This window comes from Colobus angolensis, unplaced genomic scaffold (assembly GCF_000951035.1).
Source record: "Colobus angolensis palliatus isolate OR3802 unplaced genomic scaffold, Cang.pa_1.0 Scaffold358, whole genome shotgun sequence".
In the NCBI taxonomy this organism is placed as follows: domain Eukaryota; kingdom Metazoa; phylum Chordata; class Mammalia; order Primates; family Cercopithecidae; genus Colobus; species Colobus angolensis.
The window spans coordinates 12,939-32,291 of record NW_012116910.1 but is presented as its reverse complement, the minus strand read 5'-3'; positions in this window follow the sequence as shown (position 1 = coordinate 32,291).

Below are 19,353 nucleotides of genomic sequence, written 5' to 3'. Positions count from 1 at the left end.
CACGTATGTTTATTGTGGCACTATTCACAATAGCAAAGACTTGGAATCAACCCAAATGTCCATCTGTGACAGACTGGATTAAGAAAATGTGGCACACAGTCAGTTTCTGACTCTGGCTGCTGAGCAGAACCTGACCCTTGGGTGAGGGGTCTTCAGACATAGATCTTGGGGATGCTTGGAAAGACCATTATCCACGGGACAGACAAGCCCTGACACAGCTTCCTCGATAGTTTTGCTGACTTTTGTGTCCATCAGACCGAACCCTAGAGAATTCAGGACTGGGGAAAGCTACCAGGTGCGCTCACCTTGGGCACAGGCAAGGGATACAACACACCCGACCATGAGATAGATAACATTCAGTGCAAACAAAAGTCAACGAAGTATCAAGGTTTTCAATAAAGGCAGGATCCATGACAGTCCTGCACTGAGCCACATGGAAGCCTGAAGTCAAGGTGAAAAATTGGCAATTCTGTTCCTGTATTTATGCCATGTTCTTATATTTTTGTCCATCATGGATATTTTGCATTAATTTAGACTTTTAAAATATTGCATTAAAATATTACATATTTGGAAGACTTGAGTGTTTTGGCAGCCTTTAAATGTTGCACCTGAATGTTACAGGTTGACTTGCTTCCCCAAAAAATTCATGAGAAATTTGTAACCCCCGGTACGTCAGAAGGCTGCTGTACTTAGAAATAGGGTTGTCGCACAAAAGATAACAAGTGTTGGTGAGGATGAGGAGAAAGAGGAGTACTTACACGCTGTTGCTGGGAATATAAATTAGTACAACCACCGAGGAGTGTTTTGCGGAGGTTCCTCAGAACACCAAAAGTCGAGCTACCATAGGATCCAGCAATCCCACTGCTGGGTATTTATCCAAAGGAAAGGAAATCAGTATTTCAAAAGGATGCCTGTACTCACAACAGTCAAGACATGGTATCCCCCTAAGTGCCCGTCTACAGATGAATGGGTAACGCACATGTGCTCTGTGTACACAGTGGAATACTGTTCAGCCATGAAAAGAATAAAATCTTGGCATTGCAGCAATGTCAATGAACCTGGAAGACTTTATGTGAAGTATTTTCCTATCAGTCTCTGAAAGGCAAATGCCTTGTGATCTCACTTTTATGTGGGATCTAAAAATGTTGATCTCCTAGAAGTAGAAGTAGAACAGCAGTGACCAGAGGCTGGTAGAGTGGTGGGTAGCAGGGAGGGGTTGGTGAGTGGATACAAAGTTAGAAGGGAGGAATAAGCTCTGGGGTTCTGTTGCACAGTGGGGTAACTGGAGTTAGCAATGATGTACTATGTATTTCAGACTGGCTGGGAAGGATTTTGCATGTTCTCGACACAAATAAGTGACGGATGATAATTTCCTGGGTTTGATCATTATACGGTGTGTCCCCCATAAATATGTACAATTTTTATGTGTTAATTGAAAATAAAATAAAGCTTCAAAAAAAAAAAAAAGGAGTAAGGTCATTGCAGATGTCATTAGTTAAGATGAGTCATACTGGAGCGGTGGGCCTAATCCACGTGATCGATGTCCTTATCAAAAGGGGGACTTGGACACCGAGACAGCCACACACAGGAGATCACTGTGAAGATGGAGCAGAGGTGAGGGGAGGCTTCCCCACACCAAGGAACAGCAATGATTGCAGGAAACCCCTGGAAGGTAGGAGAGGGTCCCGGGACAGCTTCTCCCTCACACCCTCAGGAGGAAGCAGCCTGCCTGCCAACCCCTGCCTCTCAGACTTCTGGGCTCCAGAGCTGCAAGGCCATGGGTCCCTGCTGTTCCAGCCCTCCACGCTGGTGGCCCGGAAGGGCTGTGCACACTGAGCCCGGAGGCTCGGGCCCACGGTGCCCACACGCCCTCCGTGGACGTGAGTGCAAACCCACATGCTTGTTGGCCTGTGTGTGCACCATGGCTGCAGCGGAGCGGGGGATCGAGAGACACAGGTGGAGGATGCAGGGAGGGCACAGTTAGAGCCTTCATGAGAAGCATGGACCTAGCTTCCATCGTGGCCCAGGGGGCCCTGCCCCTGCCCCGCTTCTTCCAGGCCTTGCATGGCGAGCATTTTGCAGTAAACTCACGGACACTAAGGTCTCCCGTGGTCAAAAATGGGCTGTAGCAGCCATCCAATTATACAAGAAATGTGGATTTCTTCCTCTGAGTGGCTGGATTTCAACCGCTTGGTGGGCGACTGTTATGCACGGGTGACTGTTAGAGGCTGCTATGTCTCCTTTTCCTTCCCGTTGTGATTTCTATTTGATGGCACTAAGCTTTTCTCAGAGCGCCCTGACAGCAGAGAAGAGACCCCTCAGTGGGGACAGCAGAGCCTGGACGAGGCCACACACCAGGGTCTGTTGATCTCCAGCACCCTCTTCCCACACATGCATGCTGCTATCACGCGTTTGTTTGGAATGGCTTGTGTCCTTTGCAAACATTTAAATACTATTGTTTTGCCCTGATGATATTTTATTACCCTTCCAGTTGATAAATCAAACAGCATTTACACATTTTATGTCAAATTAATTTGTTCATTTTCTTCTTGTCATTCCCCCTGCTCCCCACGAACCCCCACCCCCCAACCCGGCCTTCATTTGTCTTGAGCTGGGCCTATTTGGGGTTCTCTGCTCTGAATCAGTTCCCCTTTGCCTGTCAGTGAATGCACTGACAACACAAACCTTACAGCTCCTCCTCATTAACCGGATCCTGTTATAGGAGCTGGGGGTGGTGAGGGGATCTCGAATACAGACAGAGAGTGGTGTGGAAACAGCCCCCCTGGTTATTACTTTCCTAAAGGAAGCTGTCTAGGATGCAATTCCATTCCTCTCTCATCCTTTTATTCTTTTTTCTTTTTAAGAACAAGATCAAATGTTGTATACAGTATCAAGTTTTCATAACCATATAGAATAAATATTTTAAAGTCTGTAATTTAAACAGGTGGCTGGGTGGCATGTGGGCTGCCTGGGTCAGGAGGAGGTGAGCGTGTGAGCCGGGACTCCGTGGGCTGCCTGGGTGGAGCTTGGCCTCATCTATGTGTAGACAAACCTCAGTTACAGGGCAGCCTGCCCATTCTGACCATATTAGTAACATCAGCGGATTGGTGGGATAAATGATAACCCGTCTTAAATCTCCTCTTCACCACCTCCACCTCCCAGCCCCAGCCCAGCCCCCAGTCCTGAGCAGGGGCCGGACTCAGCCTTGCTTATTTTCCCCTGCTACCACAGTGACACCTAGTTGATCCTCAGTAAATACAGGATTGAGTCAATCCACACCTTACTCCACTGGGAGATAAGAAACGTGGGGGATAGGAAGGAGCAGCCAGGCCACTTAGCTGCTTCGACAAGACACACAGGTACATATTCTAGAACTTTAGAGACACAGCTAACCTACCTTGAAAATGTGGCCTGTGGCAGCCAATCTTTGGTCCTTTCTGGAAACGTTAGAAGAAGGAAGACAGTACTTTTTTTCTCTTCTATTCAATGAAAGAATTCAGGTGTTTAAAAATCTTCCCTCAAAGTTTCTATTTTGTTGTCCAACCCCTGAACCATTGAGCACTGCTCTGGAAAAAGCCTTCGGTATTTCTCATGTTCTGCTGGCTGGAGACCTCCCAGATGCAAGCTGACCTTCCCGTTCACACGTCTTCCGCACACGGTGCCTGCAGACCACACTGCGCCATGGTGCCCTTGGGTGGGGACACGGCCCTCCCTCACCCTCGGGATGAGTTCCTTCCCCCAAGTAGGTCCTGCTGGTGTGCAGGGATTGTGGGCCTACTTGTAAGTCATAAAATCAACTGTAGCTCCAAAGCTACTGCCTCGATTTTTAATTTTTAAACTCGGCCCTATAGCTACGAAAATGCTGGACAGAGGACAGAGGTGTCTTTCTCCTCCGCCTTCTCTGTAGCCTCCTGCACTCCTACAGAAGGGTCACATTGAAAAGCAACCTCTTGGGAGGCAGAATTCCTAAAAGGGTGGGAGATTTAACCAGATCTTCTTATAATAACAATCTGTCAAACAATGCACTTTAAATCCATTTAAAGTTATCTTTGAGTAAGATGTGTCTCCTTTACATACTGTAATACCCATAACACTCTCACAAAAGCTCTATTCATTGTCCTGACAATGCTATAATGTTTGTGCTTACCCAGAAGGTAAACATGCCTGCCAAGGCCCGCTCCAGGCCCTAAGCACAGCCCTCAGCCAGTGGGAACCAGTGGCGATTATGGCTGCTTTGCAAAAGTCAAGTAGCGTCCCTGCACACCACTTCTCAGACTTGGTTAGGTGTGAGTTCCAAGCAAAATATCACACAGAAGTCTGGAAGAAATATGTTGAATTAGCTAGAATATTGGCCATAAGCCCTCGGCAAGGCAATAATCCCCTAAAAATACGTGCGTGCAGGAATGAGATTAACCTCATTCAGAACGGGGGGCTGTTCGTGGGCTGGGGGGCTGCGTGGAATTCAGTGATGGAAGGTTTAAAGATCCAGGACAGTCTGCGTGAATGGCGTGTGGGTGCACTGTCTTCAGACTCCATGTGACGCTGAGAGGGTGTGGGTGCCCATCCTGGGGTGCTAGTCCCCCCAGTAGTTCTCTGACAGCACAGGGCGCTCCCGCTCCTGGCTGGAGAGATTCACACACACGCACCCCTCGTGTTGTTGGCTCTCAGTGGTGTTCAGTGACTTCAGCAGCAGTTCTTTCTCCGTCCTGTAGAAACTCTTGAGCCAACACTTTCTGGAATGGGCCTGTCTTTCCCAGGCGCCTCTTTTCTTTGGTTTAACTTCTCTGTTTCTGGCTTGCACATCTGTTCTCTCCCTCATCTTTTCATTTGGTATTCTGAGAGCAGAGAGTGTGATTAACCACCGGCACCTCCTCTGAGCTCCCATTTTCAAACGCAGCAGGTCAGAAAAGCTGTTTTAACGGGGCTGAGATATGGGAAGTGTTGGTCCCAGGTGAAGCACCCCAGGTCCCAGCAGGAAGCCTTGGGGTACGCTCTAGACTTCTGGCAGTATTTTGCATACCATTGATCTCCATGTCCATTTCAAGCTCATTACTTGTTTGCAGGATGTGTGCTTTCTATCCTGCCCCCACTTCTCTCTGCTCTTTATAAATGCCAAAATCTTTCACGAGGTGTAAAATTTCTCCAGTGCAAGCATGCGTCCTGTCTTTAGGCTGATATCCAACTCTCGCTGTTTTGTTCCCATTTGAATTAAGAATATGTAACTGAAACTAGGTTTCAAATATGGTTTGAAATTAAAGGTTTTTTTTTTTTCCTTTCAGAAGACACTTAGTAGATGTGAGCTATGTCTCTACTTATGATCTCTTCTTGAAAAGACATCTGTCTGTTGTGCAAACAATAGCAGCCATGAGGGTCATGGGCTTCCCCACCCTCGGCCCTCAGGCTCTGCTCCCTGCTGCCCCCAACAGACCCTGAGGATGGCAGGGACAAATGTGGGCTGTCCAGCTCCTGGATGGGGGGATGGGGAATGATTCAGACACCCCTGCCTCCTCTGCTTCCTTCTCTTTGGGGCTTCTGGGGCAGTCATCTGCCCAGTCGTTCATCCGTTGTTCCTCTGTATAGAAATAAAATCCAGACCCTGACTGATATTTCTGGGACCTGAATGCAGGTGATAACTTTCTTGTTAGAAAAATAAACAAGGTTCTATGTTGTCACTTTGTAAACCTGCCTTTCCCAACAGAAGCGCGAAGTGACTGTCAGCCAAAGTGCACAAACTATGCCCCAGAATGAAGTGGGCGTGCTTTTGTGAAGCGTCTCTGCTTTGCGTGTTACTTCTCTGAATGCATGTGGGTGTGTAGGACCCACCAGGGCTTGAAGCACAGAAGAAACGTAAGTCCTCACGCTCTCATTCAGTCCCCTAGATCCAGAACTCCCTAGAAATGACTTAGAATAAACATTCCCACATTATTAACAATCATAAGTTTGGAAATTTAGGCTATGCAAAACAGCTTCACCTACAAGAGACATAGTGGCCAAATCCCTGAGTCTAGTGAAAAAGAAAATGGAATAATTCACATGCTTATCGGTAACAATGTCCACATTGTTAATCTTATAATAATAATATTAGTAATTTTATTCTGTTCAAGTGAAGTGCACTTATAGACTTGAATATTAGATACTCTTCCTCTCCCCAAGTCTTAGTATGCAAGCGAAGATTGAAATTACTCTCTTATTAGAATTTCCCACTGGTTAATGACCTTTGAGGAGCACACAGAAGTGAGAATTTGGAAAAGGCAGGTTTTGCTTGAGTGAGGCCCTGGACGAGAACATTCCCTGCAGTCCATCTCTTTGAGCAACTAAACCCTCTTGATAGAAAACCAAATAAGTAAAAGAGACGTCAGTGACCATCCAGTAGTGACCACACAAATGTCTGAGCGCACTCCCACCTTGAGATTTCAACTGAGCAGAGGACTGGCTAACAGGAACATGCCTGGGACAACCAAGGCAGCACCAGGCACTCCAAAGCCTCCTCTTGCCGCCAGACAGGCCTCTCTCTCCTCCATCCCCTCCAGCCTAGACCTGGGGACTCCTCCTCCAGCTTTCAAAGCAGTGGGGTCCAAGCCTAACCCTGCAGTTCCAGCCACCTGTGAAAGGAAAGAGAGGCTGGAGACGGTAACAGTGTGGCTGGGATAGCGAACGCAGCCTTCCAGAGACAAACTGCAGCCTCTGTGGATCCTTTCAGGAGTGCGGGATCCAGCCTCCCAGCACCCAGATGGACCATGGGTGAGTTTAGGTTCCCGGGAAAACACCCGGCCTGCGGGAGACATGCAGCCCTCCCTCCCATCCCACAGCCACCAAATTAAAATCGGTTGATGTTGTAGTGAGAAGCTGGTTGCCAAACTGTGGCCACCTTGCTTCCGAGTTCGTGCTTTGAATTTGGGCTTAAAAGGCTTAGATGCCTCTTTAAATTTCTTTCTAAATCATCAAGAATGAATTTACCCCCAGGAGGGGATGCTATTCTGGGGTCACCATAATTTTTACTTCTGATTCTGCCCCTAGGTTAAAATAATGCTGTGATAGTTAAGATTAAAAGTGAGAACTAACAGCCTGCGGAAAAAAAAAAAAGATGCACCCAAACATCTGAAGTTATGATGGGGGGTGGGGAAATGAAGTTTCACATTTCTCCTGAAAGGGTTGCCCAATCCCTGCTTTTGTCAAGGCAAGATTTTTATGCAACCTTTGCAGTGATTTTTGAGTAACACCTGAAGCCGAGGGAAGCACAAACCCTCCTTTAATCTTAGCAGAAGCTTCCCTGTTAGGACTCAACTTTGTTCTTTCTCCGCTGTCATTAATTTTCCCCTTGAACATGCTTTTTCTCTCTGACAAAATAATGATTTTATTTGAGCCGCTGATGATTATCTGGCTGTATCAGACTTGAAAACTGTAATTTGAAAAAGGTGAGTCCCCTGCTCCCTCGAAGGCACATGCTGCCTTTTTCTTTTTCAGAGACAGATATTAGAGGGCTTCTTTTAAATTTAAGCTGACATTCTTTGTCCAGGGATTTGAAATCCTGTAGAATATTAAAGCCCCATCTTTATCTTTAAAATATACTTTTAAAATCTGTTCTCTGTGGGGCTGTTTTAGTCCCTGGACGATTCTAAGTGACATTAAACAGCAAGTGAATTAGACCCAGCATGAATCACTAAATGGAAATGTATGTTTTAAAAATAATTGATGCAGGTGGGTTCGGTGAGCTGAGCCATCGCCTGGAAAAGCTGGCAGCCTGTAGCCCCGGCTCTGCCCGCCTGGCACATTGTGACCTTGAGTGAGTTGCTGAACCCCTATCCACCTCGGTTTTCTTGATGGAGAAAAGGAGCTCAGTCTGAGTGAACCCCATTGAGAACAGTTCTGGAATTAATCAGAGCTTAATTATTGTGAAGTCTATGGATGTCATTGTTTAATGGTGAAGAGAAGGGGGCCAGAACTGCCAAATGAAAAATTAAAACAAAAGTATCTGGTACTCCCAACATAATTTTTGGAAATTAAAACATATTAAAAAGCAATAAAAGCCAAGAGTGCTGACAGTGTTTGTCTGGAAAGGGCACTGCGCTGTCCCCTGCAGCCTGGATGCTGTGTCTGAAGGACCCGATTCTGCCTGTCCGAACTTCCTCTTTCCCCAGCATCTTTTTCTGCCCCTCTGCTTCTCTGGGGCTCCTTAATTGTCTTTCCCTTTGCACCTTGTATTCGTCTGTTTTCACACTCCTGAAAAAGACGTACCAGAGACTGGGTGATTTACAAAAGAAAGAGGTTTAATCGACTTACAGTTCTACCTGGCTGGGGAGGCCTCAATATGGACATTGCTACTGATAAGTATGTGAATTGTTCCATTTTCTTTTTTCACTAGATTCAGGGATTTGGCCACTATGTCTCTTGTAGATGAAAGGCAAGGAGGAACCAGTCACATCTTACATGGATGGCAGCAGGCAAAGAGAGAGAGCTTGTGCAGGGGAACTCCCCTTATAAAACCATCAGATTTCGTGGGAGTTACTATCACAAGAACTGTACAGGAAAGACCCACACCCATGATTTAATCACTTCTCACCTGGTCCCTCCCAACCATGGAGAAATTGTGGGAGACTCAATTCAAGGTGGGATTTGAGTGGGGACACAGCCAAACCATATCATACCTCTAGCTCCAATGGCTCCCATACTGGCGATGTTTCTGGTCCAATTGACAAAAGTTTTTCTCCTCTAGCTACTTAGGCCATCTTCCATCTCAGAAATTCGTGGCCATCATGGTGTGCAAAAGAGTTCCCTGGGATAGAGGAATATTGTCAGAATCTCTAAGGTTCTGTGCAGCCAAGTGCCCTGAAGGGAGAAGACCTTGTCCATCATCCAGCAAGACCGTGGTTTCCTTGTCTTTTCTGAATAAGCTTGATGAGTGTCAGGGAGGGCAAGCTCAGCAAGGCCACCCCTAGGTGGGTTCAGCAGGAGGTGGGTGCCAGCCCCTGAGGGCAGTGCAAGCAGCTACTGGCTAGGGGAAGGCTGGTGTCTGTCCCCTAGTACCCTGTCAGGGAACAAGCTATCCCACTTCAAGACATGCAAGTTCTGTATCTCTGTTCAGATCATTGATCCAATGTTCCTGGCTGTCCTTTCCTACAAAGCTCAATGCTCTGGAATTATCATATCACTGGTGCAGTCTCTGGCCCAGCAGACTCTGGTTGGAACCCTCCCATTGGTGAGAACTTCAGCCCCACCAGCTGTTCTGGGGACTGGGCTGTGGCTTCCAGAAGGCCTGGCCACCTCTTGGGGACAGTGGAAGGAAGGTGGGACAACACAAGGCCCTGATGACTGGGCCAAAGCTCAGGGCTGGGAAGGAGGAGCCCTGGATCAGAGATAAGAGCTGCTGCATCAGCAGAGGAAAGAAGGCACCCACTGCGTCTCAACCCAGCTGGCTTTGCTCCAGGGCACATTTGGCACCGTTGGGAAATGTTTTTCTTTGTCACGACTGGTGGTTACTACTGACATTTAGTAGACAGAGTCCAGGATGTTGCTAAACAACCCAAAATACATAGGACAACTCCCTCCCACAAGAAAAGCATGTCCCCAAGTACCCACAGTGCCAGGCTGAGCAACGCTGGCCTAGTGGGGCTGGCAAGGGCAGTAGCTCTAGGTCATGCAAAAGTCCTGCTTTCACTCCCTAGGTCAAGGGACTCTGGAAAACTCACTTAACCTCCTGAAGCCTCAATGGCCTCACCTGTAAAATAGAGTGAATGACAATAGTGCCCATCTGGCCAAGCCATTGCTATGATTAGCTGTGACAATGTGCATAAAACACCAGCCCACACTAACAGTGCAGTAAACATTCGGTGTCAATACCGTCAATTACATGTTATTTTTATAAATACACATCAGAAATGGCCCATGCCTGATTAACCGCCTGCCTAGAAACCACAACAATGAAAAAAGAGTACTTTTAAAATATTTTGAAATTGTGTCTAGGCATGGTCTGGACCTAATAACAATAAGCCAGTACATCACAATGAATAAAAAATAAAGAAATCTTACTAAAAATATAAAAAATTAGCCAGGCGTGGTGGCGGGTACCTGTAGTCCCAGCTACTGGGGAGGCTTAGGCAGGAGAATGGTGTGAACCCGGGAGGTGGTGTTTGCAGTGAACTGAGATCGTGCCACTGCACTCCAGCCTGGGCAACAGAGTGAGACTCTGTCTAAAAAAAAATAAAAAAATAAAAAATAAAATAAAATAAATAAATCATCTCCAAGGGCTTCTCTGGCTGCTGACGGGTTCATGTCTGTGCATATATGCAAAGTCAATCGTCTGCAAGTAGATGGTTAGCATGTGTTTACACAAGTTTTTTAGTTTTTGAAAAATGGGGCTTTGAGAAAAACCACAGTAGCTGTGCGCTTAGTGCCTGGGGAGAAAACAGGGAACTGGGCTGTGTCCAGCCTGCACTCCCACCACCCAGAGTTTCACGCTAACTCATTCCCTGAAGTCAAAGGGGTCAAGACAGTAAATGTCCCCCAAACAGAGCATGTTTCTATTTGAGATTACTCTAGGCAAAGTCATATGTAATAAACATAAACACATTTGCAGAGAATGCAAGATGTATATGACTTTTATTCTTTCTATTCAATAATGCAATGTGTAATTTTAATTTTAAGTTAAATGTTTCTTTCTTTTTGATCATGGTTTCATCTTGTGTGCATGTTACCTTGCCCAAGGGAATACCGCCCACATACACGTATTTTTACAACATTACTCTTACCTTGATGGTAACTCAATTAATTAGAAAGATTGGAATCACATCTAATTGCATACTTTGCTAGCATAAACTTGTCAGAGTCATCTGATGTGAAATAAAATCTGCAGAATCTTTAAATAAAATCAAAGGTAAGAATAAGCACTATGTGCCTTTATAGATGAAAACAATTTTACTAAAGAATCATTAACATAGACGGTCTTACAAGTCATAAGCTTTTCATATTTTCATTCCTAAACTTCTATACCACATTACATTATCTTCAGCCATAAACTTTAGGCTCTCACCCAAATGGGTTTTTGGAGAGTCCAACCTTATGTAATAACTAACACATACTCAGGCAACCTGTCTTTTAATATTACCACTATATATTTGAAATATTAAACATAAAGCCTGTGGTAAAATGCCACTCCCATAAGCACATATTAACAGAGATCTTTCATAAACAGCTTCAGAATGTGGAAAGAATGTCTTTGAACATTTTCAAAGAGATGGTCTATTTTTCATCTCGAGATGAATTTGCAGTTGTATAATAAAGAGAGAAAAGACATTTATCAAACCTTTCACTGTGCTGATTTTTATCTGCAGCTCTCACTCCCTGTGGCCTCTTCACTTACAGTCCCTGCAGATAACTTCTGGGAGAAACCACCTCACCGGAATTCTCTTCCAGGTGAAAAAATCACCTTTACCATTGACCTTCATTAGCCAAACCTCTCTTTTGCCAAATCCAACAGCCAAGGCCTGCTTCCATTTCATCATGCTCTGCAGAAAAGCATCTCAAAGTCAACTTCCAAAACAGTGAGTGAACACATGGCAATGGGAAGTCACAGACTCTGGATTTTTCCTGGCCAACAGCAAATGAAGATGAGGAGGGAATCGCTGTGCCTGTTTGGAACATGTTCCTCATTGTAACTGTCCCAAACGACAAAGTCTCTTGCTTAAAACGCCGGGGAGGGCTATGCTGATAAATGTCATTCACACTGGAGATTCTCCAGAAGTTGTACCCACAATTCCAGCTATTTTTACTAAAGGACCCAAAAAGGTATTCCTTGTACCTCTTGTGGAATTAGATTCTTTTCTTCTTAGCTTTTACTGTAGCCACAATTCTTCATTTACGAACTTGTCACAGTCCTAAAACAAATGCTTTGTAGTTATATCTTATTTTTGTTTGTCTGTGTGTTGTTGGTTTTGTAGTCAGTCCTATCCGAGAAAGAGACAAGATTGGCCCGGATCAAGTTCTGCAATTCCACTATTACTTTCCTTTGATTTTAAAGCAAATACCGCGTATACCATCTACGTGACTGGAAGGAGTGAGAAGGTGGAAGGAGCTGTGCTTAACTCCAGTAAAGCCTGGATGTTGGCTCTGTGCTATCGGACCATTAAATTGCTCCACGTTGCTTTCATTCTTGGAGGATAGAAAATAATGCATATGCTTAAAGTGCTGTTAGATCAGTTTATTTGGTTACATTTAGAAATCACTTCCTATGAAATACAGCCTATGAAAATAATTAGAAATGCCAAGAGGATTTATACACACACATGTCCATTATAGTGTAGTTTATAACAGTAAAAGTGTGAACAGGACCAGTTGTAAGGAAAATAATCAACATAGCATGGCGTGTCTGTATTATGAAATGTTATATACTGGGAAGCAAAGTTTCTCATATTATAAACATTTAAAAAGTAGAATTTTTAAAAAGTGATGTAATGATCCAAACTTATAAGAGAAAACCACAAATTATCTGTCATCTATCTACCTATGTATCTATTTACAAAGAAAAAGTCTAGGGAGAAAACTATTGTAACATGTTGAAATAAATCTGGGAAGTAAGACTATGAGTTATTTTTAGCTTTCTTTTAAGAAATATTTGTATCAATTTTTGAAACTGCTGCAACCGTTGCTTTCATAATAGAACATTTAAAATCTCATATTAAAGTGTAATTAATTGTCAGAAAAAAAATGCTCCTGACATATTGCAAACTAGAACAGCAGTTACACATCCACTGAGCCATTTCTCATAATCATAAAACTGAAATCCCCCTGTATGAGTCTGCTTTGGCCACCAGAGTGAAATCCGTGGCCTGGGCGGCCTCACCAATGGGATTCATTTTCTCACGGTTTTGGAGGCTGGAAGTCCAAGATCTTGATGCCAGCATGGTCAGGGGCTGGAGAGAGCCCACTTCCAGGCTGTGGACAGCCACCTTCTTTGCTGTCCTTGAATGGCAGAGAATGAGTCTCTCTGATGTCTCTCCTCTAAGGTCACAAATCTCACCCTGGAGGCCCCACCTCAGGACCTCATCTAAACTACCCTATTGCCCTCAGGCTCCTTTTCCAAATACCACCCCATTGTGGGGCAGGGCTTCAACACAGAGATGTGAGGGAGGCAGCATTCCATCCGTAGCACTGTTGATAAGTCCCATTACCAGAGGCTGGTGACACAGAGCACTACTCATACAGCAGGATTCTGCACAAACGTTCAGAGAGGTTCTAGAAGAAACCAGGGCATGGAAATGCACGTGTCACGTATTTTTTGTGAGAAAAGGGCAGTTACAAAATGTCATTCCGTCATCACATAGTACCCGACTGGCCTCTCTTCTGTAAGTGGCTGACTTGTTTTCAGACTTCGTTTTCAGTCTTGTTCTGATGCTGTTGGGCGTGGAGAGTGTGAGAACTTCAAGCGCAGCCCCAGGGGTAGGTGGGAGTTCCCAAGAGTGGTTCTGTTGTCACGGACAGGAGGGTGCCAGCCTGAGAGGAAGAAAGGCCCAGCTGCATCAGATGTGCTCCCATCACTCCGGAAGCCTCTAGCTTCTGATGCAGAAATCAGACTAGTATAACCTAAAAGTTAGGTACCAAGGAAAACTCAGCAGAAGCAGACGGGGTCTGGTAAAGACATTGCAATACCACAAACAGCTTCTAAGATGTGAACGACCCTGAAAGAAAACCCCAGGCCCTGACTGAGCACTTTGTACCCACGTTTTAGGGCCACATCAGAGGCGCTGTGCTGAGGAAACTGTGTATTTCTCACTCCAATGATAGGATGAATTGTGTTTTCTAACTACGATATGGTAATTGTAGACATAATGGCTGTTTCCTGGTGGTGTACTATACTTAATGTGCTGCTGGATAAAGCAATCCCTGCATTAAAAGGAATTATTGTATTTGTCATAAATTCCTTTGAGAATAATTCTGCATTCAGCTCCGGGCTGGCAGGAGGGTGTCTTTGATGAGAAACATGAAGGATTACACGAAGGTGGAAGGTCAGGGGGCCGCACCTGACAGGTGTGCTCCTGGTCCCAGGCCAGGTAACTTACTAAGACTAACCTGGGGCACATTTACATTTGAAAATCAAGCCTGACATCCAGAGAAATCAAAGTGCCTGACACAGCTAATGGCTTTCTATTTGGAAACGAAGTGAAAACGCAGGCTCTGGGCTCCAAGGACAAGCTCCAGTGAGTTGAGTTGGGCCGAGCCCAGCCTGGTTATGGAAGGAGGGTGCAGAACCGCCAGCTCTAATCTGCACTGTGCGGTTCAGACGAGCGCTTTGTGGGCTTTCTCGCCTTCCATTTTTCTTGCAAGGCTTCGCTGCAACAGGCCGGGACCGCTAGACTCAGAATGAAAAACACTCCGCCTAGGTACTTTCTGGGCTTCTCTGCGTCAGGATGTTCACTGTGGGGGCAGAGCAAGCGAAGAGAGATATTTAGAGGGAGGAGAGAGAAATGAGAGGAAGGGAGGGATAAAGAGGAAGAGAGATCAGAGAAGGAGAGGGGGAGAGAAAGGGATTTTTATTTACTGGGCAGTATCTGTACAATAGAAATACAAACTGCAGAAGATAAAAATTGTGGGGAATAGAAAGGATTCCACCTTTTTCTTCTGTTTTCCTTTAGAGCTGAGATCAGTCTACAGCTCTTCACACAGCAGTTGGGTTGTTCTTCATATTTCATTTTTACAATCATTTGATTGTGGCGGAGGAGGTAGCTGGCCCCGTCTCAGGCACACGGGTGACCTCAGCTCACCTGAGTATAAATGAGTACTTTCTTTCCAGGAAGCCCAGCCCCTCCTGACTCCCGGGTGCTGCCTGCCTGGAGGAGGCTTCCAGACCCAGTTTCATCGTCTCTCTGCTGCTTCCTTGAGGTCTTGAGCCTCTCAGACACCTGTGGGGCGAGGGGTGGAGTCCCTCCTAGAACCACCTTGTTCATCTCTTCCAAAACCAGTGGCAGTGGGCTTTTCAGTCTTTGAGCTGATGTTGTTGTTGTTGGTTTTGGTTTTTACTTTTAAATTCCCTTCTACAATCGTTTCTACAGAAATTAGACTGTATTTATGGACATTTCTGGCTGACATGTGGGAGCGCTTTCCTAGATCGAACATTTCATGTGTAAAGAAGTGATGGCTACGATGTTCGTAGTTCTGTTAACAGAGTTACATTTTTCAGGACTGTAAATCCATCATCCCATAAGACCAGCTCCTCCGACTCTGATGGAGGGTACGAGAACTTCTGCGGGTGAGGGAGGGGAAGCTTCCCCATACCTTGTTGGAGGTACCTTCCATGGGCACCTTCCCCTGAGAGCCTCCCCCTGGGCACCTCCCTTGGCATCTCCCCTGGGCACCTCCCACTGGACACGTTGTAGATGCTGGCCTGGCCCCCACTGACCCCGTGGAACCAGACTAGGAAGCGTGGATCCGCTATTATTAAAATTAGTCAAAAATATGAGTTGAATGAACAAACTGCCTGTCCCTTCCAGTTCTCCCAGGCATCCAACTGAGAGGCTCAGATGAGGACAAAGCTGGGCTCTGGGCCTCTCAACCATCAGCCAGCTGGGGCGGACCCTCTTTCCCCACCACCCCCAGGCCTCTGAGAGGCAGAAGGAAAATGCCGTCTCCTCCAGTGAAGCTCCAGAGACAGCCTGATGGGCCAGTGGAACCTGATTCTCCCGGGACATGCTAATGCTCCCTGCGGGAGATGGAGGCCGCCTGGCAAACCTACAGCTCTCTACAGACAACAGTGGAAGAGTTAGAAAGCCCCTCTCCAGCTGAGGTTGACTCTACAAGAACATACCGAACACACGGGACTCCTGACGTGGGGGGTGCTTGTGTTTCAGGGAGTTCACGCCACCTGAGCTTTCTGTGGCTTGGAAGAGCCGGCCCTGTCTGCTCACGCACGGTCCCTAAGGTGTCATTTGAGGATTTGTAACTTTTTTTTTTTGAGACGGAGTCTTGCTCTGTTACCCAGGCTAGAGGGCAGCTGCACAATCTCAGCTCACTGCAACTTCTGCCTGTGGCGTTCCAGCAGTTCTCTTGGCTCACCCTCCCTAGTAGCTGGGATTACAGGCACACGCCACCACACCTGGGTACTTTTTGTATTTTTAGCAGAGACAGGGTTTCACCATGTTGACCAGGCTGGTCTTGAACTCCTGACCTCGTGATCTGTCCGTCTCCGCCTCCCAAAGTGTTGGGATTACAGGCGTGAGTCATCGCACCCGGCCAGGATTTGTTACTTCTGAGTTGGGCAGGTGGCACCTTCTGAATAAGCCTGAGGCTGTGCCCAGCAGGGATGCCTTCCTGGAGCGCGACTGTCATGCCTGGGGACACACCCTCTGAACGCAAGGGCGCCCCAGGAAAAGACCACCCTGGGGGATGGTGCCAGGACAACAGCGTCTGTTCCCAGGAGGGCAGGTGTTTCTCTGTATCCTGGTATTAGAGGGAAGTTCAACTTTGTGGTCTGTCTGGTTAAACATCTTCTTTAAGTCTCATTACATGGCAGAGTAACATGCTTTTCATTTCTCAGATGTGATTAAACTCACATTCATTCCTGATTGAGGTTTGGAATCTTTTATTTAGGAAAAAAAAAATCGACTTCAGAAGGGAGCAGTCTTGGGCTTCGACACTCCGTGAGACCATTAAATTTAATCCTGCCTTCACACTCACTCCAGGGGTGATTTCAATTAAATTTGTTCAAAATTTATCAGTTTCCTGCATGTTGGCATAAATGATTCAGGACCACTTACATATTCACTGAGTAGGATGTATTGAAGGGTACACATTATTGTTATAACTTTTCACAGTTTCTTCATAAATTCACCTAAGAAGAGTTCTATTATTTAAAGCCCTTATCCTCCACAATAAATGGTCTTGTTGTTCTTGGAGCAGCAGAATCTAATTACCTATGCAGATTTTTGGAGCACTCCGGAGTTACAAAAGCTGCCCTTTTCTCTAGCAGTGGCTCTTGCTACACTGTCTTGCAGGACATAAAATATGGCTTTTATTCTTCTAAAAACGCAGCAGGAATTAAGTCTCCAGACACGGAGAATCCTGGGGGAAGAATGAGAAGGAGTGTGGTGAGTTTTAGGGGACAGGCTCAGATACCAGAAACTGAAGACATTTATTTGGGAGCAGCTCCCTAGGGTGCTGGGACTGGTTGACTTTATAGAATAGTGAGGAAATAGATCTAGGCTGTGAAGCTCAACAATTCGGAGTGCGTCATTCCCTTGAGATAGCACCAGATATGTGGTGGGCCCTTAGGCTACAGTAAAACCACACACTTATCAGGCTCAAATAATCCACTGGGCACTTTTATGTCCTCAAGAATTTATCTACAAAACCCCATCAGGCAAGAATGCATGAACATGAATTCTCTGTTTGTATATTGGCTACCCAGGAATCATCTTTATTTCCTTTTTCCCTTGCAGAACTGCATTCGTGAGAGAACTTTATGCATCCTAGATGTTCTCTACTTACTTAATAAGCAAAGGACAAGGTTGACATGAACACGAAAGTATTGCTACCATAACAGACAAAAAGACCTCCTCATCCAAACTCCTGTTTAGCCAGATACTAGATTTCACAAGGAGGAAGTAAATTGACCCCGAGTTAATAATTAGAACTTTTAATAGGCACGAGATGATTTTTATGAGCTCTTTCTCTTTCAGGACTTCACGCCTTATGAAGTCTTCAAATGGAAACATTTCCATGAAGAGTGTCCATCTTTGCCTAGATGGAAATTAGAAGGAGAGAGTGGCTGGTGGAAAACCATAATTGGGTCTTTTAAGTCTTACTCTTTATTTCGTAGACATAGGCAGAATCGTACTATCTCTATTTCACCTAAACTGTTGACTTCTGAGAAACAAGACTGGAAAAACATGTTTTCCTGAATTCTAGACTCAAGCTCTCAGCATCTTCACAGTGAGAGCCATCCCGACACCTCAAAACGGAAGCTGCTTACTGACTTGAACGAACGATGTGCTTCTTCCTGTGAGACAAGGATTCTACAGCTCACTCCATCTGGCTGCCAGTTTCTAAGGAAAATACATCTCAATTTCTGCTCTACACTTTGCTCTTTGAGCCAGGGACCCCATGGGGGCTTCCCCAGATACATAGTTGTAGGCAGTTCTGAGGACGTTCCCCAGGAGACATGGACCTTTTTGGTTTCTGAGATCACGTCATCCATGAAAAGTTAAATGCTGTGACTCTCTGTCCCACCAGTGGAGAGTCCTAAACGTGGGATACCACAGCCTTTAAGTCATGATGCGGGGCTGGTTTCTCTCCAGTCACTTAACCCTCCCTTGCCATGACTCCTCAGCGAGGCACCACTGGAATGGATTGAAATCCTTTGGTAGCTCGCAGGACTCCCCACGCATCACAGAAGTTCTGTATTCCCAGTGTTTGCCACGAAAATGCCAGTAATGACTCTAGTCATTGTGCCAATGAAGAATTCAAATATTTAGTAGAAGAGAGAACCACCACCACCGTCACCAACAGCAGCAGTGGCAACAACAATAAAGAAGAAATATTTTAAAAATCCAGACCAAAAAGGTCACCCCAACTGCAAAAGTGCAAAACAAGACTGTAAGACCCATGGCTGACTTCTCAACAATGGAAGCCAAAATATGACATATGACATATTGAAAATGCTGAAGGTAAAACAGCTTCCAAACTAGAATTCTGTGTCATGGGACATAACTTTTAAAAGTCAAGTTAGGAAACTAGATGTCAGTGAAAATAGCAAACTAAGGACCTCTGAAAATTTTCTCACACATAACACTAAGCAGAACAGTGTGAAATTTGTCAGAATCAACTTTTTCAAAGCTCTGAAAATTAACTAAAGCTTCAAAGCAATCCAAAGAGTGTTTATTTAAGAAAAAAACCAATGAATCTCAGTAAGTAGGATCTTTATGGCATTTTACTTTTTCCTATTCACATTTTCTCCTTCCCAGCTCTAGGTAGGTTTAAAAACCCATAGCCTGCAATCACAGTGGAATCTTAAAAGCCACTGTGGAGGAAATAATTGGGCTGGAGACCCTTCAAAGCAAAGAATTGGCATAACTTGACCTGTCCGGTAGATCCCGGGAAGACTCACTCAAGAGGCTGTGTTTACTTTTGACATCACATGAAGCTCACTCAGAAGAACAGCCTTTCCTATAGTGATGTATGTCAAAAACAATTACAATCAATTGTTGAACATTGAGGTTGCTTGAGGCAGCAGATAACAGTGGGGGCAACAGTTAGGCTATGAATAAGCTAATCAAACAACTAAAAAGGAACAGCTAGAAAATGCAGTATCAATGCAGCTTCAGAAACTGCACAGTATTCCTGGGAATCTAGAAGGACGTGTGAATATGT